A 23,600-nucleotide genomic window follows, 5' to 3' on the forward strand; every position below is an offset into this window, starting at 1 on the left:
ACCCAGAGTATTACATTAGGAAGTTGTGTAGTCTGCTGTTTATTCAGTAGATAAAGGCTTAGGAAACACCACAGCTGTTAAAAAAGAGTAACAGTCTATTCAGTTACTGAACAATAAATACAATGCAAGAAAAATTCAAATGAATATTTGCATCTAATTAAAACTATCAGCTGAAATTATACAGATTCATAGTGTAAATCTGGAATGATTCTGTGTATGCTTTGGTAGTGGTAGAAGGTAGAATTGCAGTCATTTCCATGAAAGCTTCTATTCTACTATTGATCTTTACTTTTGTAAGAAAAAATATTAATATTATTGTATGCTCTTGACTGAGTACCAAAATGAAAATTACTGAAATGAGTTATGGGATTTCATTTCGGAGTCAAGAGATTAAACATGGTTACTTATCAGTCACCCAGCAGTTTATTTAGTTTGTCACTCATCTGCACTGAAGTTGGTAGTCCAAAATCAATATAATGCAGCTGCAGAATAAATGCAATATATGCCCTTGGAAGAGGAAAGAATGTGGTGCTTAAAATGATGGGTACGATGATCAAAATGAAAACGAACAATAGATTTTTTTTTTCTTCTTTCCCATCCAGATTCTAATAAAGAGGAGTTAGCACTGTAAAATGGAAAGTGTTTTCACCTGCACATGTCCATTTTTCATTTATTTTGCTACTTCTGTGAATGTAAAAAATAGATGTTGGAAACTCTTGGTTTTCAAAGAAAACTGTTTTCTGTCCCAATAGGAATGTTGTGTAAGTGCATATACTTCTGCAGAAATTTTATTACTCCCACACACACACACATGTATACATAGGCATATACCCACAAAGACAAATCCTCTGCATACTTTGAGAATGAAAGAAAATATTTCATAGATATAAATTAAATTTTTGCATGCTTATTTGACTTACCATTTTCTTATAGTGAGCTTTTGTTAGATGACATAAATATTTAATTAAGTGAACAAATGCAAAGAAGATCTCATATAAAAAATGCTTTATGAAGATTTTTTAATTAAACCCTACAACTTTTCCAGGTCTCTTTGTAATATTTCTCTATTAAGATGCTATTTCCTCCCACTTCTAGCTAATTAATATGGACTCAAAATAAGAACAGACCAGTCCCTCTGGTCACAGCACATCTACCTGCTACGGCTCTTTTTTCTGCCATCTATCGTCATTCTTTATTTATAGACATGAGGTGGTTTTAAATCCACATGACTTTGGGTTATTTTATGGAAGGTATTTAGATAACTAAAGATGTAGACAGGTGAGACTTCGAAAAGACCTTTGTCTGAGGTCAGAATCTGCTTTATAAATACATAAAAATACAACATGTGAAGACAGCCTCTGTTCCAAAGAGTTCTAAATCTCAGCTGACAAAATCTTATCATCTTCTGTTTTTTGCAAATTAACATATTTTTCTCTGTTGTATGTTCCTGTCACATACTTGCAAAACCATCTCTTCTTTCTCTCACCTCCCTTTGTCAATGTAAGTTCATCCAGATGATTGCCTGTCCCTTGGCTTTCTGTGCTGGCCTTTAACATTCAAACACTCTCAAGTGACTGTCCTGGTATGACAACAGATCAATTTAAGTTTAGCAAAACTTTGTGGCAATGCTCTGTGCTCTGTTCCATACAATTAACTACATGTAAACCTTTTTTTTTTTTTTTTTTTGGAATCATTGCAATCATTTAGCAACACAGAATACTGAAAATAGGTAAGTAAAAAAGGAATGCTGTATAGTCAGCATAAAAAGTACTGGTCAAGAGAAAAATAACTGAAAACGGCCTATCAAAAAGCTGTATAAAAGAACTGAACCTCTGTCTGCACTGACTTACATCTGACCTGGTCACGCAGACCCATCCTTTTGTACTTATACAATCGCAGACCCATCCTTTTGTACTTATACAATATCCTACAATATGAGTGAAAGCAAACTCTATCACACATCTTATTGCTGTAGTGTAACTCCAAAGCACTAACATTCTAGGAAATTATCTCTGGAGTTGCCTTTTACTCCACTGATGGAAAAAGGATTTTGCCTTTTATTCCACTGATGGAAAAAGGATTCCACCTTGTTTCCCAAACATTACAGAAAAAAAAAAAAAAAAAAGAACTAACAAAACAAAAACAAAGCAATAACAAAAAACCAAAACAACAATAACAAGCCCAGAACTTTTCCAATGAACAGAAAAACATGTGAATCAAACTCAAAAGCAAGAAATAACAAAAGCATACTAAATTTCTCCATGCTAAATTGCCGTGAGCAGACAGGGTTTTGCAGAAGAAAGGAGGCTAAAACCCCATATCACTTTAAAAAAGTAAATCCTGGAGCCCCATCCTGCTTTTGCTCTCACCACCACTTCTCCCTGCTTGTCCCTGCTTCCTAGCTATAGCTCATTTCCATTGGAGTGGTTTCTCTGCAGCTCAAACCACAGACACGTCTCCTTCAAAAAGGTTGCAGAAAGGCCATCACACAAAAATGACTATAGTTTCAGGCTTCATTAACCTTTTGTGGATTTACTACTGATGGCCTGGTAGGCACTCTGCTTACTAAACCACTTCATTTATTGGATGCTATACTAGATAACACAGTGAAATATGTCACCAGGAGCCTCATGTTCAGAAAATTTTACCCTAGGATAGAAGAATTAATAAAAGGTAGAACAGGTGCAAGTGTTTCAGACAATCTTATGAAAATGTTTTGTGGGAATTTTGATTTCTAAAAAGAAGACGACTTTTTATGGCCTTATAGGACACTTGTGTTTCTTTCTTCCTACTCTTCAAAGATAGTAGGATCCAAATCAACTGACATAACCTTAGGTGGATTATATGCAAAATAAGTAAATGAAAGCAAGTGCTCCTGGAGAAAATCTAATGAGAGTATCTCCAGAGCTTCTCCACCTCCCACCATCAGTTAGAGTGACTGGACTGTGGACTGGCCACATAGAACTTTCTTGTGCTTGTTGCTTGCAGTAACCTCAGCTTCACTTCATTGCTTAGGTCCACTCCTTTCCTCCAGTCTGCTGGAAGAGTTTTTGCAAACTGTCAGAAGGAAAACCAACCAACCAACCAATCAAACAACCAAAAAACAACCAAAACTTCAGCTGTTGCCAAATGTTTGATTAACGAGAGACAGAGAACCAGGCCTCAGCACTTCTAGTTTGAGTGGGTGACCTGCCCAGTCACAGACGGTGGCTGCTGGAACGCAGAGATGCTCTGTCCGCCTGTATCTCATAATTGCACAGCTTCAGCCAGCTAAAATAGAAGTTTGCCTGAGTAGTGTGTTGGCACTGCTTTGACAGGTATACGATTTATGAACTATTCCTTGAGGGGAAAAGGAAGGCAAATTGTTTAAACAAAAGTGTCGGTACTTTCATCACCCTCTTTCTCGGGCAGCATTTTCTGACCTGTGGCTGTGTTCCAGCACTCTGCGATACTGAAGGATGGCTGAGAAGCTTCTGTCTCTGAACAAAGTTGGGGGCTGTGTTCCTGGAAGTTAAATTATAACTATAACTCTGAAGAGAACTGAAACCCTCTGGGCTGATAAAACTATATGCTGTAATAAAAAAGAAAAGACACAGCTATATTTTGACTGGAGCTTCCCAGAGTTGATGTGCTCTCCTGTTGTTAGCAGGAGCTGTGTGCATCATCAGTGCTGGTGGGCACCGGTAGCCATCGATGACATCTCAAAGAAGAGGAAGAGAACGAGGAGGAGGAAGAGGAGGTATGTCCTTGCCTGCTCTTCCCACACACCTTCTCCCATCTGCCTGCAGGTGCTGACCAGATCTGTCAGTGTGGCACCTGCACTCAAGCATGACCAGACACTGGCAAGAGCCACCAGGAATCTTCACTATTCAGGAACGTGCAGAAGCAGAGGGGTCAGAAGTTGCCCTATTTACTGCAGATTGAATTGGCTTATTTTTCACTTGAGGGCCTTCAATGGATGGATGTGTAGCAGCTGGGCTAAAAAGACCATAAGCACTTCCTTCAAACTTGGAGCTACAAGACATTGTACACCTCCAAAAAGAGCAATTGGACTTTTCTCAGCAGCCCTGAAACCTGGCAGTCTGGCAGCATATCACCATCTCTGGCTAAATTCCTGTTTGGCCTTAGGACTCTCGGGTTTGGATTTCATCTGCAGAGCGTCTCTGGCATGGCATTTTAACTTTTTTTTCCTCTTTCATATCTCTTTGGCGCTGTCCCAGCACCGCAAGGCAATGCCTTGGTCGTGAAAGGTGGGGTGGACCTTGAGCATGGTGGAAGGCAGCTCTGAGCCCTATGCAAAGCAGAGATCTGCATCTTCTTGGGAAAGCTTAGACCTGTGCTAAGAGTGTGCAAATGGGGCTTCCCCGGAGAAGTCGAAGTAACCTGGGTCAGCCTATCTTTCACCTCTTTCTACAGCCACTTGGAACTTAATAAAAAAACCCTGCGGTGATGCTTGGGAACACTCTTTCTCAAGGCAAAATGGATACCTTTGAGATAAGCAGCATTATGTTTCATTTCACCAGCAAACACATCTAAACAGCAGCACATTGTAAAACATTTACTTCTATTGTCAAGGTTGCCTACTGTAATTCCAATTGCCATCAAAGAGCTTTTGACATTTTATCTCAGTCAATAGAGATAAACATTTTGTGCCGATTAACTCAATTAAAATGTTGTGCATCACAATGACAATTAACAGCTCCAGTCTCTGCAAAATCCTGTTTACAGAAGCAATTTGTGCTAATCTGTGACTATTTTGAGGCTTGAAGCTTGTCACCTTGTGCTGCACTGCCCTCTTTGGCCTCTTTTACAGTGAAAAGCTATGTTGTTTTAGAAAACAAAATCAACTTTTATATCGTCTGTTTCAAACATGCAGCTGGAGACTAGAAAGACTAAGGGATGCAGGGCAAAATTTTCCAAACCACGGAAGAGACTTTGAATTCTTTCATCAAGACTTAGACTCCTAGATCACTTAGCTGTGTTGGAAAATCACATCCTTACTCAGAGAACTCCATTTAACCTTAACAGCAATTGTGGCTCTTGGTCCACCAGCTGCTTGAAAAGCCTCCAGTCATGCTTAACAGTATGTCACATGTCTATCACCATTGACTTCAGGATTATTCATGACAAGCAACATGATATAAAGCAAAAGGAACTTAATCTACCCTGAGCTTGGATGGGTTTCACATAGGAGAAGAATACTTAATGTGTTCTAGCCCAGCCAGATTTTTATAAATTACATAAACCCAATACAAGGACTTTCTCCTAAGGGTAAGATCTTTACTAATCTATAACTTCATTGACTGTGATGTGAGTTTTGATTTAGAAAGAGCTGTGATATAAGGAAGTCTCTGTGGCTACATGTGGTTTTAATGAAGTAGATGGCCATATTCATAAAACCCAACCAGTTACTATCAAGCATTGGCCCTTGGTTCTGTTGCTTGCTCTGAAGGGATAAAGGCTGCTCAACTTCAGTGGCCCAAGTGTAGTAAAGAGGCCTTCCATTTTAAGAGTGTTTTAAACTATAATCTATTGGATTTTGATTGAAATTCCTGTGTGTGATACACAAACAAAATCTACCACATGAAGGATATATTTATATTTGCGTATGGAAAGTAAAAAAAACTCCAGGGAAAAACAAGAAAAAAACAAACCAAACCAAATCAAACCAAACAAACAAACATACAAAAAAAAAAAAAAAAAAACACAAAAAACGAAAACCAAACCAAACCAAACCAAACAAAAGCTGATAAAACTGGTGAAAAGAAGTGTGAGTTGCCAAGAGTAATTCCGCCAAAATTAATACAAAAGAAACCTGAGTCTTCCAGCAGTTTAAATGCACATTTTTAAACTATGGGCTAGTTAACATATTTATATATATGTATACAATTAACAGCAGGAAATTGCAAATTACAGCTGAATAGGAAGTAGTTGATCATCACAGAAAGTTAAAAAACAAGTGACTTAAATAGTGTCCCTTTGCCTTTACTTTTACAGTCCAGTAGCACATTCAAACATGCAAAGTTCTATAAGATCTGAAGTATAGTTCATAAATATTTAATTCATTTGCATTCACCTTTGAACAACTTTATTGGCGTATTCTAAGTGGATTACTATACAAATAATTCAGCACGCAGTCCTTTCCTCTGTATTTTTTCAACTATATCTACGGCAGGTTTTAGTTTGTTTTTGTTCTGTTTTTAACTGGAAAAAAACCCACAAAAACACTTATTTTTATTTTAATTTGCAATTTCCTCAAAGTCCTTCCCACCATGCTGCTGTGACAAGTCTTCTGCATACATATATACATATACACCACAGTATAGCCACATTATTTTCTACATCCCATGTAGCTACCAGGGAAAACAGTTCACATTGGCTGCAGATCCACAGCCTTACATGTGCTTAGCATTAATGTAAAATTGAGGACACATAAAATCATATCATATTAAAGTTAGCTATAACATGCAGTTTCCAATGTTAATTGACAATATATGTGCCTAATTTATATTGTATTTTTAAAAAATAATGTGTATCTATATAAATAATGTGGAAGACATATCCGAGCCTATATTTGGACATATGCACACTGACAGAGATTTATACAGCTATTTGAACTCACACGTGTATATGAATATATACCCACACATGTACAAAGTGAGTTGAAGAATTTTACTAAAAACCTTCGACTGTATAGTCAGTCTCTTTGCCAAACTCTGTTATTATACAATAAGAAAACCCAAAAGACAGAAGGTTTTAAGGAAGGAAGATTGGAAAAGTAGCAAAGGCCAAGTCTGAATGAAGGAATGCCTGAGGGTATGAGATTCATTTGTCTTTGTACTAATGGGTTTATGGCATTCTTTTTAAACAGCCAGCTGGGGCCGGGGAAGGGGTGGGTAGGTGAGGAGAAATTGCTAATCCCGGCTCCTGCCCTGCCCATCTGCTGCCAGCCAGCTCGGGTGGTGGGCGAGCGGCCACTGCCTGCCCCCTCTGCCTCCCCCTCCGCCTGTCCCCTTGCCTGCTCCTCTGCCTGCCTTTCTGACTGCTCCCGCTGCCTGCCCCATCTGCCTGCCGCCTCTGCCTGGCCCCCTGCCTGGCCCCCTGCCTGCCCCCCTGCCTGCCCCGCTGCCTGCCCCCGCTGCCTGCCCCTGCTGCCTGCTCCTGCTGCCTGCCCCCTCTGCCCGCTCCTCTGCCTGCCTGCGCACCCGGACAATGCGCAGCACCAAGCCATCGGCCACGGGAAAGTCACAGGTCAGGGCTCTGCAGGACAAAAGATGACATGTAGAGAAGAGCATCTATCTTGAGATTTGTGGTTGAGGGAGAAATATTTGAAATGCTAATGTCTGCCAGGTCATGGGCACCCTGACTTCAGCAGAGTTATCCTGGCCCTACACTGGAGCATTATCCTCTGATTTTTCTGATGTTTTTCTAATGTTTTCCTTTGCTGCATTTGCAGAGGGCCAAACTCACCCCATTCTTTGCACTGCTTTGGCTGTGTAGGCTATATGCATCCTGTCTTGCTAATCTGCATGAAAGTGCCTGGGTATGGAAGGGAAACAGCAAGACATCTTATCTTTGAAGAGATGTTGAGGCCTTTTGAGTTTACTGTTGTTGCAGTCATTATTGTTTAGCATATCCTTGAAGGTTTGGTCTGAGGGACAGCTGGTGGGAATGCAATTTAGCTTGTTAAAATGCAGCAATTATTTAAATACACACCAAGCAGGAAAGCAGAGGCACACTGAGTTTCCTCTGTTAAAGTGTTACAATATGGGTCTTTCTGGGGAAAGAGAAAAAAACAAAAACAAACAAACAATAAAAAAAAAAAAAAGAGCAATACAATCTGCAGAAAGAGCATTATAAAAAGAAATTCAAGTACTTCCAGGCTTGGAAGCAAAATTTTTTGTTGCTGTCTGCAGTTGTTCAGCTACAGCTTTAATCTAGTTTATTCTTAAAGGTTTTGTGTGTGAGAATGAAGTAAAGAGAAGTCACCCCCTTTTTTGTCAGGGGGGTGACTGCCAAAACATCTGGTGTAAACACAGGTGCTCTTGTAATAGCACTTACTAGCTTGGGGAGGTCTCTTGCTGGTGTGAACCTGATGTTTACCAGCGTTGCTTGTCTATTACAATAGGACCAAATCACATCCAGTACAGGTGGAGCCTTGGAGTGACCTTTTTCGTTAAGAATTAGAAATAAGGATGCCACAAGCAGCAGGAATATGACCGTGGATGAGTGGAGAGTGTGGTGCAAGGCAGTTATAGTCCAGTGATTTCTCACCCCAAAGTCACACTTCACTGGCAAAGCTCAGTATGAGTATCCCAAAAAAAAAAATTTGGCTGTAACTTGTGCAGGGTTAGGCTGGAGACTTCTGCCTGTAACGCTGCCTGTAACCCTGCGGCTGTGGAAAGAAGCCAGGGCCATGGCTGCAGTCTCCTGAGTTTATCAGCTGGAGGAGGCTGGAACTTGCAGCAGAGTATCCACGCAGTGGGGGAGAGCAGCCAGGGGAGTGTGAGCACAGGGGAAATGTGACACACTGCTGTTTTTCTGAACGGAGTCCCATAGGCACAGTAGAAAACACCGTGCTTGGCCTTGCACAGTCACACCACTCACATTCAAAGGATGTGGAAATGATTTATTTCCTGAGTGCAATCTGTGTGCTATAGTGGGATCAGAAAACGTGTAGCAGGGCTGCTTTGGCACAGAAAGACATACATCCTACCAGAATCTGATGGAGCCTGTGTGCTGCCCTTGCATGCTCGCCAGCTCAGATGCAATCCACCCCCAAACCCTTCCTGAAGGCCGGTAGCTTTGCTCGCTTCCTTTCACTGGCCCGGAGCCAAATGCCACAATTTGGTTCAAAGTATCAAGGAAGACCTCCTATGGGGCTGGTTACTGAAACCCAGAAATATGACATTGTTGAGGGGAGAAGGGTAGTTGCTACCAGATCAGCAGCATATATCTGCTAACGCTGCACATTTCTCTGCATCAGCCATCATTGACATTTTATCCTTTGGTTTGTAATAACTCTTTCAATGCCACAAACCTGCCACAATTTCTTCTCTAGCACCTCCCCTCAAAAACTCAAGTGCAAAAGCAAAGGCCTACATCTAAGAGCCAGTGACTTCTTTCAAGTGCTTATGGCATTGCTTGCCTGTAAAACGTTGCAATCTGCTGCTTTCCAATGGCATTCTAGTCAAATTACATCTCAAATGGCTCGACACAAAGGGGTTAACACTGTAGCAGCCTTGCTCAGTAGATCAAATTCTTGCAAGAGCTCACTCTCCTTGCTTTTTCCTTTAGTGCAATCATAGCCTTAACACCGCAGGATCTGTTGTCCTCCTTCCGCTAGCGCCCTTGCTCTCCTCCCTGACTTCAAGGCAGTGGGGATTCAGTGTGCTCCCTGTTTGCGTTTCAGCTGGGCAGGAGCAATCTCACTCTTTCACACTGTCCCCACAGCTGCTCCACATCAGTAGACTCTGCCCCTGAGGGACCCTGGCTCGGGGACAGCAGCAGCCACTGTCACTTCTGTGCCTGTCAGGCAGGACAGGGAGAAAGTGCCTTGCCTTGTCACAGGGGAAAGAAGACTGCACTAGGGAAGAAATATGAACAGACACCACTTAGCTGGCTTGGAAACGGCTCTTCAGTTGCTTACTGTTGCCCAGATAGTCTGTTGAAGCATCCAGTTATCCCAAATCACTTCCACACCAAAGGCTTTGCCTTTTGTGATCTGTACACCGTATTGGCATCTATATTTAAATCCTCCTGCAAATATTACATGGAAACACTCTGGATAACTTTCTGGCACTGTGTCCTGCAGGCAGGGGATGGCCTGCAACTGTGTCACCAAGCTCTGCCAGCCCCAGACTTGGATGGTCAACATGCAGCTCCTCACAGAGACTGTGTTCTCACTTGCTCTAGCTTCTTAACACTGTTAAATTTGCCATTAAAACCACAGCCAGAGATTCCCATGTTTACAGTGGCCAAAAGTTCTCTAATGTTTATCACTCAGAACATATTGTCTTGAGTTGGAAATCTCCATCTTATGTTAAGTCCTTAAAAATACAGGAGTGAATGGTACGTTTGCACCTGGGCCAGACTTAGGGTGCAGTCTGTGGAGCAGCTATTTGTCAGATGAGCAGCAGATGGAGATGGAAGGTGCCTGGGACATGCCCAGAGGCCTTGGGGGTCTCGGCATGTGGCTGGTGTCCTGGAGAGTCTCCCCAGCTCCCTAGCCCTGCTCTGCCAGTGGAGTCACCAATGGAGCACAGAGGGAATTGCTCTCAAAAGCAAATATTTTAAAAACTTGAAATATATCCAAGTAACCATCCAGCCACTCATCTCGGAGTGTTGCAAAGGAGAGTGGGTAAGGACTTTAAAGCACATAGAGGTTTGCAAAGTTAAGTGGTTTGGGGGAGCCTGCTTTGAGAAAACGGACTGTCAGGCAATTTTCACATTTATACCTCTGGTATAACAAAATTTGCCTCAAACCTCTGGGCCAAAGACAGTGATGTTGGCCCACACCCTCTCACATGGGCAACATGGGTTGTCCTCAGAGATACAGCAGAAAGCAGGTGCACCACCATAACACCTCACAAAACCACGCCAACACAGAATGGCTGTGGCAAAGAAGGGGAGAGTCCTGCTCCCTCTTTCCTTCTGCTGCTACTCATCAGCACCACATCAGGAGGAGAAAACTATGTCCTTTTAGGCCTACTCAGTCTTCAAAAGCCTGTTCAAGCTCCCTGGTATTAAAGCCCAACGTGTTTTGAACAACTGCCTTTGCTCTCAGTCAGGCAGGGGACAGATGTGGAGGTTGGCAGAACCTTGGCTCTGTCCTGAATGAAGGCCCGAAGACAACATCCTGGAGACCATGAAGCATCAGTTCAGAAGTTGGATATCTAAAATACCTTTGAGTAGCAAAGTTCATTTGAAATAAATAGGACAATATCACAACTTCTATCATTAACATTCATTTGAATGTCCAAACCCATTTCATTTGAGTGCTGTTACATTCTCTCTATTAGCATTCATTTTTCATGAGCATTCTTGTAGGTGAGTTTATAGTCAAAAGCAATTTACAGGTTGGTGAATTTTAAGCAAATATTTGCAAGCGTTAACTTGTGCATTATGAACTCAGAAATGTTTGTCCCACCTAAGCCTGCCAGAAGGAGGAAGGTGTTCATAGTGGTGAAGACTAGCATGACCTAGTGCGATCAGCAGGTCGAGGGAGGTTCTCCTCCCACTCTACTCTGCCCTGGTGAGACCACATCTGGAGTACAACGTCCAGTTCTGGGCTTCCCAGTTTAAGAAGGACCAGGAATTATTGGAGGGAGTCCAGAAGTGGGCTACAAAGATGATTAGGGTTTTAGAGTGCCTTTCTTATGAGAAGAGACTGAGAGAGCTGGGTTTGTTCAGTCTGAAGAAGAGAAGGCTGAGAGGGGATCTCATGAATGTTTACAAATATCTCAAGGGTGGATGTCAAGAGGTTGGAAACAGACTCCTTTCAGTGGTGTCCAGTGATAGGATGAGGGGCAATATGCACAGACTGAAGCACAGGAGGTTCCATCTGAGTATGATGAAAAACTACTTTGAGGGTGCCAGAACACTGAAACAGGCTGTCCAGAGAGGTTGTGGTGTCTCCTTCTCTGGAGACATTCATAACCCTCCTGGACACATTCCTGTGCCATCTGCTCCAGGTGAACCTACTTTAGCCAGTGGGTTGGACTAGATGATCTCCAGGGGTCTCTTCCAATGCCAACAATTCTGTGATTCTGTGACCTCTGTGACTAGCAAGACTCTCTACCCCTGGTACCACCAAAAAATGGCTTATGCAGAAGCTGAAGGTCATGCAGCTGCAGAATTATCTGACAAATAATTCACGGACCTGAGCAAATTTAAGGACACACGTCTCATCCATGTTTAAGTTCACATCTTAGTGAAGCTGAAATATTACAACTGGATTTAAGTGGGAAACAACAATTCCACTTTAACAGGAAATTCCAAGGTTTCAGACAAAAATCTTATAAATATACTCACAGCTTTCAGGAAAAAGACACAGTGTGGTTAGATTTGCTCTCTAAATCAGTGTCTTTACTACTTATAGGTCCATTTTTTAACAAAAATCTTCTTAAGAGGTAAAAAGAAGGAGCTCTCACGCTTCAGCAAAACCAGGATCTTTCTTTCGAGTCTCAGAATGATCTAAACACAACAATGTAAACATCTAATTTTTCACACCTTCCTCCAACAAGCAAGCAGCCCAAGGCTTCCTTCTGGCCCATCAGTTGAATATACCTTGCAGTCTCAGGGATGATCAATTCTTCTCCCCAGCCATATGTGGCAGAAGCTTGGAGGGGTTGGACACCACACCTTACCTTTGTTTTGTTGCTTCCCTCGTCGTGTTATTGCTTTGTCTCTATTAGCTCTGCAGCATTTTTGCCTCCTTTTTCATCAATTGCTCTTGATGAATTTAAGATTCTCTATCATGCAGGCTACAGCTTTAGAACAAATAACCTCTTCATTTAGTTAATACCAGCAGCATAGCTATAAAGCTGTAATAGTTTACGACTTTCAGGACATAACCTGCAACCACAGACAATACAAATTATATTACACCATGTTTTATTACTCTTTGAGGCCCACTAAGAGGTTCAGTGCTGTTTCATAGCCCAGAGTAGCAGCTCTTTATTCTTTTTAACACACAACTGAAAAATACTTTAATTCTGTTATAAAATGGTGTGTTTGCACTTTTTTTGTGAGTCTGCCCTCAGAACTGCATGTAGTTCACTTACTGTATGATCCAAACTGCACTTTCCATACAATGAAAGGAGGGTACAGATGCACAGAGAGAAATACTGCCTTCTGCATGCATTGCTCTCTGCACAAAGAGGACCACCATTTTGGAAAAAAAAAAAAATAGCAAACAAACCACACTTTGATAATCATTTGCAAAGATGTGGCATCTGAGAAACCTCAGAAATCGAAATTCCTTCCTAAAATACTGCTTGTTTATTCAGGCTGTGTATTCAGATGCTGACAGAATCATAAACACTGCTGGCACAGCTTCTTAATCCTGCCTCTTCTTCGCTTGGCCTAAGACTGAGTGTGGAGAGGAACAGAAAGGAGTAGCCATGTTTTCTTTAGATGGAAGGTCTAAATAAAAAATGAAGGTAATAGAGCTTCAAGAATTGCAAAGGACCAGAGGGAGCGAGTGAGCACAAACCAGCCCTGCCTTTTAAAACGTGGAAAGGCCGTGTACTTTTTCCTGCTGCACCTGCTGCCTGCGCAGCATTGTATTATTGAAGAGGACTGCAGTCCGATCTGCATATCAAATAGCTGATTTGTAGATGAGGTCATTCATTTTGTGGTCGTATGTTTGCTGTGGTGGGGATGGGCTGTTGCCTAGCAGTAGGCCACAAAGTCCCAGCAGGTTTCTTGAGTCAGCAGCCATCCTCCTGCTCCCCTCACCACTCCCCTTCCCTCATTGCCAATTCAAATCCAGTCTTGACCTTAATAAATAAAACTCCTCAATGTTCCACTCATTTCTAAGTTCAAAGCACGGGTGATGTGCTGTGAATTGACAGCTTCCTTTGATGATTCATTGGTTTGGTGACTCGATAAGCAAAATACAGATCCAGAAACCTTGATACCACGTGAATGGAGGGATGATGGATAGTGCCTTGCTGCAAAAACACCCTCCGAGAGGCTGGGGCTGCCTTGGTGCCTGGCTATGCTGCTCCACTGCGAAAACATGGAAGAGGGGATTAAAAGATCAGCACCACATTTATTTAAGTATTTAAACACGTCAGAAGCGGTTTTGTAAAATTTAAGCTAGTTTTCGTGTATGACTCTCAGGGAATCAATTATGCCTTTCCTGTTAATTTTGACAGCCACTTCACAGTGGGCAATGCTCATTGAAACACTTTTTAAGAGGTATTTTCTACTTTCAAAAGCAGCTAAAGCTACTTACTTGGTAAGTACAGCCAATCAAGCTGGTGGAAACAGAAAAAGAAATCAATCACCGTTTCGAATTAAAACGAGGGAAAAAAAATAGGGCAAAGAAGATGAAAACACTGGAGTACAAAGCTGCCTTTAGAAACTGCAATACATATATGTTGTCACCAATTGGTGTCTGATAAGTTGGCAGAAACTGCAGTTGAACTGCTTTTATTTTAGGAGTGATCTGCTGACAAAAGACACATGTGCAAACCATGCCATTTAGATGAAGGAGTAATATTCTCTTTTTGCAAAGTACAATTTATTTATTTTTTCCAGATTATAATGTTTTCTAGGAAGAAAAGAATACAAAGACCCCTCAGCCCTAAAACAAAACCAAACATCTCAGCACAAATTGGAGCCTTGATAGCTCAAAGCAAAAGCCTCACAAACAACTATTAGAAGCAGGAAATGTCTAATGGAAAACTTACAAACATCTGATACATGAAAGGGAAGGCACAAAACAGGAAAGCAGAGACATGAACAGCTAATTGCTGTAGATTCCTCACAACATTCGCTGAAACACAGCAAGACACATCAGCCAGCTCCACAGCACAGGGGTATACAACCACCATTAAAGTATTAGTAAGAACACTTACGAAACGAGCGCTGAAAAAATGCTAATACTTTGGACAAAATGAAGTTGATTCCGCTTGTGACTGAGTTTACAAGGATGCTTTGAAGGTGGCCAGAGGCAACCTGGCATGCTGCTTCTCAGCTAATCCCCCCTCTTGAAAGCTTGCAAAGAGAATATTTTTTAAAACTACTCTTACTAGTCACACTGAAACCTAGGCATGCAAGAAAGCTGTCTATCTTGGCAGGTATTGCATATGTATCTCCAAACTTAGAGCTGAAACTTGCATTTAGTTTTGGTAAGCTCAGGTCCATCTGAGGAAAATGTGAAGTTTTGAGTAACAGTAATGCATTATGCTGGAGCATGGACATGCAGCAAGCACACAGTACCTATTCTTGCCCCTTGTCAATGCCTCCTGCTTGTCTGATTTGAATAAAGTTATGCCTGCTACTGTCAGAACTGAATTTGGCTCATGGTCTTCATGCAAATTGCCGTTTGCCTGAATGTGTGCACCATATTAAGAATGCAAATATATTTGGACTAGAAGATTGTTCCTTTATTTGTTGTACACCCTAATTCACAAGGAGTTGAATCAGGGCAGTTTTGGTGTGTGCAAGAAGGCAGACTCAGACAAAAATACATGAAACTGTTTGCAAATAAGCTAATTATGTCAATAGATCTGATCTTAACAGCCACCCTTTCTGATGTTATGTATATAGTTTCTTGGACATAATCAACAGGAAAAAAAAAAAGTAAAACTCATTTGAAAAAAAAATATAGTTGCTCTTCAGGACAAGAAATGAAATACTTTTTTCTGCACATACCCTAAATAAGATTGCATGCAGAATTCCAGAATTTCCTATCTCCAATGCTTTAAGTTTTGAAGGTCACAATGTACCATTTTATCTTTGTCTGAATTTCAACCCACAGACATTCTGTAACATTAATCGCTTGTATTTGTCTATTAGAAAGGCATCCAACGTTGAGCTAAAGACATCTGGAAATCTAAAAAACAAACCCTCCTTTATAATTTGTTCAAATGAGTGATAACCATACCCATTAAAAATGTATATCCTATTTCTCATTTGAATTTCTATGATATACTTTTCCATTCCTTCTCACTTCCAGCTGTTGTTCTGGAACTTTGCCAACCTTCTGTGAGGTACTTGGAAAAAAAAAAAAAAGGTAAAAATTAACATCTGAGAAAAGAAAAAAAAAAACTCCAACAAAATAGCATTTCTAGATTTCAGAAATAAAACCAGACTTCAACTGCAAAATTAATTCAGTGAAAGTGCACATTTTTTGTTTTACTTCCAATTTTTCTTGTGCACGTTTAAAAAAATATTTTTAATAATATTTTAAATTATTTAGAGGGAAAGGCCCTGAAAATTTATGGTAGCCTATTTCCTAAGGAAAACAAAATCAAAACACACACAGACACAAACCCGAAGAAGGCAAAAACAAAACCAAGGAAACAAACAAAAATATTTTTCGCCACATTTTTCTGAGAACGCTATTCTTTCCTGTGAGAAAATTCACACACTCCTTACACCGAGATATTAAGTTTGAACTTTCAGCTGTTTAATTAGTTCCCAATCCAACAAAGCGTTTAAGCATGTTTTCGAAGCACAAAGCACTGAAGCACATTCTGAATAGGGGCGGAGTACTGAATCACACTGGCAGCTCTCGGCGCGGCCCAGGGCGGCCCTCTAGGCCACAGCGCCTGCAGGGCCCTCTCTGGTTTTATTCCCCAGCAAGAAGGGATATGATAGTGATTACATCACGTTAAGAATTAAAGCCAGGCCTAGTTTGAAAACACAAATCTTTTTGCAGCCCTATACAGTGTCTCGAATTTACAGTATGAAATCGAAAACACACATCTGCCATATGAAAAAAAAATCATTTGAGGATGTGCATTTATTCATTTTTTACAAGTAAAAACTTAAATATGTGCACAAATATTAAATAATAATCTGATAGTGCCTTACATTATAACTGTGCCAGTGGACTTTTTCTGTGTTTTGGATATACCGGATATGGCAATGTAAGTAAATACAATTCCATGCACAACCAGGTGTAAAAGTACACAATTTAGGCTTCCAAAAACCTTCAGCTGTGAGGTACCTGAGGGATATATGCCCACACAAATACACAGACATACAGCACACAGCTGACCTGCAACAGTATCTTGGAGACTCGAGTGAAAAGATGATGCTACATATCAAATAGATACCACAAATAAATTTTCAGTTAAATTAACAGTAAGATTGTCTTATTATTAATATTTTCTGTCTTTTACATTTAGGTTTATACCAAAAGGCCTATCACTTGAAACTATGTTTTCCTTTTTTCTTTGTCCCCAGGGTGTTCAGCAATATTTTAAACTTTAGGTTGTATGCTAAAATAACAATGTTGCCATTTCTGATTATTTCATGAAAGGTTTGTGCCTAAAATAAGCCTGTTTGAAATTTAAACACTGGGCCTTTTGCTTCCAAGACTCCCTGTGATATCGGTGAGGAATGTAGGCTTGAGCCCATCTCTGGGTAGCCCTTTCAACAAATACCTTTAGCAATGCTAGAGGTAGCAGTCAGTTCTCTATAGAGATAAGCACTTAGCAAATGAAGAAAGCAAAGAATTAATGGGATTCCTAAGAATTTGAGACCTGCCTCCCTGCCACAATGCCACTCTGGTTTATGCTGATGTAACCCCCGAATAACAAAATGTTGGGCTGCTTAGTTTTAGGTTCACTTTTCATATGGCAATTCTTTGTTTGCATGCTATTGGGTTGTTTCTCTGTAAAGCTTTAAGGATTGCAAGTCTGATTTACTTTCTCTGGATTGTTTCAAGTTCTCCAGAGACAAATACTGAAAATAATAGATTATATCCATCACATCGGGTAATATTCAGACTGAGCAAAAAAAAATATCAGGAAGTAGATAAACATTGCTTCATATTTTCTATTTCACTTGAAAATGATTTTTTACAGTGACATTAATATATATATACAGAAACACCATTTGCAACTCTACAGAGGGATTTCTAATGCAACTCAATTTAAAAATTCTGTTTATTCCAATTGAAATTCTCTGTTTCATTTTAATAAATAGTAAAACTTTTTTTTTTTTTGAAAGAAAAAATGTTTCAAAAGGTTAGAAATTCTACTGCCAAATAGCTTTAAGCTAGAAAAACGGAATCCCTGTACATTTCATCTATGCGAGGCTGGTAAAGCCTGAGGAAGGGGGAATTGTGCTTACGCAGAGGAGGACGCCCATCATGCATTCGCTGGCGTGGAAATGTCAGCCATGTTTCTGCACCCTCTCACCACGCGCGGGCTGGAGCTGCCCTCGCTCCGCCATGTCAGCCCATCTGCTTCTCTCCTCACCCTGAGACTGCCTCCACCCATGCAAACATCCTTTGGCTTACTACAGCCATATCGAAAAATGCTTTCTTTAGACGAGAAACAAATGAGGAATAGGGAAAAAAAAAAAAAAATCTTTTCCAAAGAAGACAAAGAAATGCGAGGCTTGTCCTGTCTGCCTTGCTTGAGAGAGCTGCTCTGCATTCAAGGGTTAGCCTGGGTGGAGAATGATGCTGTTGTCTCACAAAGGACTCATGTCGAGCTGAATCTTTGATTACAGGACAAGTGCCTGCATTAGGCCCCTCATTGCGCACACATTCTGCTCCTGCCATTTGTACGAAATTTCTGAGTGATCTCTTTGTGAATATGGACCCCAACTGAATCAAAGACAAGCTTCTTTCCTCCTTATTTTTCCACGAGCACCCCTTTTCTTTCCCTGCTCCTCCTCTCTCTGACCCCCCTCTCCCTGATCTCCCTCTCCCTTCCTCCTTTCAGACACTTCACCAGGTTAGGAAAAGTGACTGCTATGGATCTAAAAAAAAAAAATCTAATGAATGGTGAACCCTGGAAATAGAGGTAGAGGTGGCTTTTGGTGTCTTTTAAACTTCCTCCTCAAATTCTGTCATGCTTCCTACAAAAATGGAGCATAACCTCGTGCTTTTCTTAATAGGATTTATGCTTGTCGCCACTCTGCATGCCCTGCCATGCTAGATAGAGGACTCCAGAGCTGCTGCTGTAACCATGGCCACTCCTAATTCTCAACTCTTGGCAAATTTATCCCAGTGTAAAAGACAGCATGAAGGAAAGATACACCAGAGATGCAGAAACACGATAACCCTGTGTCTCTCTAAGCAAACAACTGTGTGTCTAAAACCTACCGAATTTGTAGGTATTATCTGAGAACACCCTTTTAGCAAAATAACCTCTCAACATCTGCAACATGGAAAACAAAGCAAATATATAATCAACCTAGATAAAACCCGGCTTCAGTCAAATGTCACGCAGGCTTCATGCAGGCTCTGGAAGCTGGATTTTTTATGCATCTGCCCAAATTGAAAAGGTTATTTCGCTCTCTTCAGGATGACTCTTGAGCTGAAGGCAGAGCGGAGGGTTGCTGCCCTGAAAGAAGGGGAGTTGCTAGGAGATAAGTCCAAGATTTCAGACAGCATTGGTTGGAGTTATCTCTAATTGACAGCTGCTTACCCTAAGGGTCTAATTCTAACCTTGAGACGAAAACCATAATGAGAGGGCAGCTTTCCTTCACCCCTGTTTTCTAGCCAGGGCAAGGAGATTACTGCAGGCCTGTTCTTCTCTGGTTTTTGTTATGCTTCTTTTCGTGGGGCAGCCCTGTGAGACTCAGAGCCTGCTGTGCTTTCTGAGGCTATAGTTTGCATCAGTGAGCCCTGTCTGATTCATAGCACCTGAATAAACTTGCTCTTACAGTTTTTTGTTTTTGTTTTTTTTTTTTTTTTGAAAGAGGGAAGAGTGCAAAGAAATTCTGTTAAACATAAAATGATTTAGAGACTTTTTTTTAAGCAGATACTTTAGTGTATGGTCTGTGATTAACCCTTTTTCAGGGTCTCTTAGACTGTCATTGTTAGTTTTAAATCAAGTTCATGCTGTTAGCAAGTTGCTGTTATTTAGGACTCAAAACCAAACAAAGAAAAACATTCAAAGAAAAGAGATTAGCAGATCCAGGAAAATAAAGTGGGGCAGTGGGGTAGGTTTGGTGGGTTTTGTTTGTTTGTTTGTTTTGTTTTTGTGGTTTGTTTTGTTTGTTTGTTTTTTAGCTGACTAGACTTACTAGGATATTGACTTATGAAGAAAATCTCTTTGAAATCTTCAACTTACATTTTGATCAGAACTGTCCTATACACAACAGAACAGTGAACTAGAGCCTTAAGTAAAATTTTCTTTTTAGTTGTACTGATATAAATCTGGCTTCTTCCTCTGAACTCACTGGAGCTACTCTGGTTTTATACTAGGATGACCAAAAGCATAATTTTGCTAAACATTTCCAGGGGGACAGTGAAGTATAGGGAATGCAAAGCTTCCTCACTCTTCTTTAGAAATCCAAAGGGAAAAAAAAAAAAAAAAAAACCGGAGAAAAAGAAGGAAATAAATCTAAACAACCTTTTTTTAGAAAATAATTGCATGAATTCTTGAGTGTCACACACTTTCTTGTCCAACAACAAAAATTACTTCTGAAATTTTTTTTTTAAGTAAGATCAATTAAAAACTTATAGCTTATGCTGCATCCAAGACCTGCATCCTCAGCAGCGCTCTTCCTCTCGAGGGCGAACACAAGCAGGAACCAGCTCACAAATGCAACATCTCTGTGGGAATCACCCCTGACAGACACTGTGAGGCTGAAGTTCCCTTGGCTGAACCCATTTCCCATCAGTCTGCGTAAGAGCAGGTAACCAAGTCAGGAGCAGGAGCGAATTGCAGCTCCACAGTGTCTTTCCTGGTGGGGGGCAGGGGGCACAGGAATAGTCCCAACCCTTTCATCCTCCGCCTCCAAAGCCTGCCAATTATGCCTGGCATTTTGGATATGTAAATACCTACCTTTGATAAATGCACTGGGACTATGAACTTGCTCCGCAAAGGTAACGCCGATATTTTCGAAGTTAGCAGTGAGATGGTTTGGATCGTGTTGTGGTATTCTTATTGTGGAAACAGAGTCCACTGGGCAAAGTAATTTCTGAAGGAACAGCTGAATGCCTGTCTGCCAAAGTGGATAATGAGTGTATCGTCAATGAGTCAGAGGGGAGTCAGCAAGGGAGGCTGGACAGTGATAAAACAGCATAGAGGGAAGCTCAGACCTTGGCATCACTCTCATCTCTGCTCTTGAGGGACTATATAAAAAAGTTCACATCCAAAGCCCTTAGAAAAATAGTCTTTAATGAGTCCATAGAATGAACCCATAGAAAGAGCTCTGTGGAGGATGGAGGGTTTTGTGAATGCAGAGACAAACAGTCCAGTAGTACATACATGCATAACAGTAGCTGCTGAAAAACAGTGAATCTTCAGCTTCAGTTTTTGCTATTTGAATGATTATCTATGTTTCCCTAATATACTGAGTTCTCTTATGTACTTTGTATCATTACTGCCTCTGGAAGTCAAAGAGTTTTGTATCACTAAAATGGAATTTGTATGTCCTTAAGGCTTTAAATAAAACAAAAAATATAGTTCAGTGGGATATTTCTAATAATGTCTACTTCTATAGTAATTTAACTTTTCACTTTATCACTTAATAAGTTGCATGTATTTGAAAACTAATGCTTGTAATAGGGTGCAATTCAAATTTGCGCAGAAAATGCTGCAAGAATATTCACAGGAGTTGCTCTCTTGCGCTACAAAACTACTCTCTTTTCTTAGCACTGTCTTGGTAAAGTTACCAAAAATATTTGTTTCTCCATTTGGTATGATGACAATAATGAAAATCAGCTGCTCCCATAAAAAACTGTGATCCTCAACACAGAAAGCAAAAAAAAGAAACAGCATAGAAAAAGAAACATGATCTTCACAGCTTTCAGAACTGCGATATAAAATTAAGAGAACTATTGTGCAATTTCACAGGGACATAAAGGAGTGTAAGGCACCTAAACTCTGCATGCGTTGCTGTAATTGAGCTCTGCACCTGAGTTAGGAAATCTTCCTTAATTTTTATCTTGCTGCGCACTTCACTTTCCTGGCCAGGACAGCTGCTCAGTGTTAGGGAGAGACAGATAACATGTTCCATGTATCGGTCTTTTAAAACCTACTGACCTCAGGAGTAAGAGGAGGGGACTGAAAATCTGAGATTCTGAGACCACATCCTTGTTCTCCAAAGTCACTGAGGTGCAGGCATTTTCACCAAGCTGGTGTCAGGACTGGGTTGTGGTAGAGGTTTGGTGCTGGGGGCCTGTACAGTCACTCATTTGTAAGCTTCTGATGGTTTTGTAAATATTTTTCGTGGCTGCCTCAAAAAGATTCCAAAACCAAAACACGTATTTAAAAGATAAAAAATAAGAGCAGTAAGAAAGGGTTTGATTCTGCCCCACCATAACCAGTGAGACTACCACAAGGTTCCAAATTTACAGCTGTGGAGGTACCTGATGTACCTCAGTTTCAGGATGTGACCATCTGTTGCAATAGCTGATGCAAGAGTTTTTCATTTTTAATAAAGGAATGTATATACTTCAACAAACTCCCAGGAATAAATCTGTGCATGTTCAAATCAGGACACATATCTCCTTTTATACATGGCATCAAGCTATACTGTAAGTAAAAATTTCCCCTCTCTACAAGTTTTCAGGTATCTAACATCTTCACCTATTCCTTTCAAAGACATTTCTAACTTACTAGATATGTGACACAGAAGAACAAAATAAAAAAGTCTACAAGTCCTGACACTAGGACCAGCATCCCTTCAGTAATCAACAAAACTAGATCTGACCCCAGTACATAATGATGTTGCTCTCATCCTCAATAGTGACTGAAATATTTGAATAAAATTTAATTACATGGTATTCTAAAGCTCTTTCTTCTAACACAAACTTGGTTTTTTATCAGTCACTGGAAAATGGTTTATGCCTTTCACAATATTCTGTATATCATTATATTCACTCATTTTTTTTCCTGTTCCTAGAAGTCCTCCTTAATGTAAAACACTGTTTTGAAAATCAACATCTTGCTTCCTGCCAGAGCCAGTAGATACGCCAGCCAGTATTAGCTGATTTCTAATTTTCTCTCTTTATGTTGGAAGAAAAAAAAAAAAAAAAGAAAAAAAAAGTAAAAAAAAAAAATTTCTGACTTTAGATCTTAGCCTATCAGATGAAGACTTACTGGTGCATTAGAAATCTATTCAAAACAGGGCTTTTCTTGCAATAGGAGCCCCTAACAATTGGTAATGAGGACAGATTCTGAATTGTTTGTGAGCAGCTGCTTAGTAGGTAAGAGCTTGTTTGGATTCAATTGAACAGTGTTTTTAGAAGCAGTTACTGACCCCTGACCCTTCCTACAGACTGGGTTGATGGGATTAGGGAAAGCTAGCGTTCAACTTACGTTTAGCTATAACAAGCTGGCAAGAGATAACATACTTTTTAATTATCAAGTTACACCTCTGCCAAAGTTTGTCTGAGAATTTACTGAATGGGTCAATGAACTATAAGAAATCAAGCTATGCTATGGGATAATAGTTACACAAGAAAACAGTCTTGAGACAGATATAATTAATACATGTATGTGATTTTATTTTTTTTCCTTATCCATACGTCATATTTTCAAATCTTATTCTACATGCCTCTTGTATGCATTATACAAGTATATGTTGTATGTGGTATTTATATCAATGCAACTTAAAAGGTAAAAAAGACCTGAATTACTTCTAAGAGTTGTCAAAAAAAGGAAAGGAGGAAAAAAAAAAAATAAAACACCATGCAATATATGAAATTTAAATTGAAACAACAAACTGAGTAACACTGAAATTTGTAGCTTGATTTGTTCTACCACTCAGACTGGAGTAATATAAAAACACTTACTGCTGGCTAGAAGCCAATTTGCCTAGTGGTCTACAACCATAAGAAAAGGAGACAATTGTGGTATTATTCACCTGGAACAATTAAAGATAATTCCTGACATCATAATAAAAAAAAAAATCTACAAAGGCCCTAGGGATTTTAAGTCTTAATTTTA

The 23,600-nt window shown here is 40.2% G+C and overlaps 1 long non-coding RNA gene across 1 annotated transcript; it reads right to left on the reverse strand.

Moving 5' to 3' along the window:
* Positions 1-12,598: 12,598 nt before the first annotated feature.
* LOC139827764 (uncharacterized) lies at positions 12,599-20,646 on the reverse strand. The gene is made up of 2 exons (XR_011738691.1): positions 20,490-20,646; positions 12,599-13,734 (listed from the first exon to the last, which is right to left on the reverse strand). It is a non-coding gene; the product is annotated as an uncharacterized lncRNA (long non-coding RNA).
* Positions 20,647-23,600: the final 2,954 nt, after the last annotated feature.

Source organism: Patagioenas fasciata, chromosome 3 (assembly GCF_037038585.1).
Source record: "Patagioenas fasciata isolate bPatFas1 chromosome 3, bPatFas1.hap1, whole genome shotgun sequence".
NCBI classification, from domain to species: Eukaryota; Metazoa; Chordata; class Aves; order Columbiformes; family Columbidae; genus Patagioenas; species Patagioenas fasciata.